Source organism: Penaeus monodon, chromosome 32 (assembly GCF_015228065.2).
Source record: "Penaeus monodon isolate SGIC_2016 chromosome 32, NSTDA_Pmon_1, whole genome shotgun sequence".
In the NCBI taxonomy this organism is placed as follows: domain Eukaryota; kingdom Metazoa; phylum Arthropoda; class Malacostraca; order Decapoda; family Penaeidae; genus Penaeus; species Penaeus monodon.
Window position 1 is genome coordinate 9813063 of NC_051417.1, and position 263 is coordinate 9813325.

At 34.2% G+C, this 263-nt stretch overlaps 1 protein-coding gene across 3 annotated transcripts in view; it reads right to left on the reverse strand.

The window, feature by feature from the left end:
* LOC119593492 (locomotion-related protein Hikaru genki-like) overlaps nucleotides 1-263 on the reverse strand; it is a 249107-nt gene that overhangs the window by 94783 nt on the left and 154061 nt on the right. The window lies entirely within an intron of this gene.

A 263-nucleotide genomic window follows, 5' to 3' on the forward strand; every position in this document is an offset into this window, starting at 1 on the left:
TACGATCACCGTCATTAATATTACCCCATCGTCTTAAAATGCTTCATTATACTGCTTCTCTCCTTTCTTTTTCCACTTTCTACTTCGTTTTCTACTCCTGTTAGAACCAGTACTTAATATTTTTCTTCTTCTTCTTCCTCCTCCTCTTCTTTACGAAATATTTACCATCAATACTTTCTCTTTATTTTGGTAAAAGTTAATACTTACATAATGAAAGGAAATTCTCCAGGCAGCTCGGAAGACTGGATCTGATGCTAATTTGA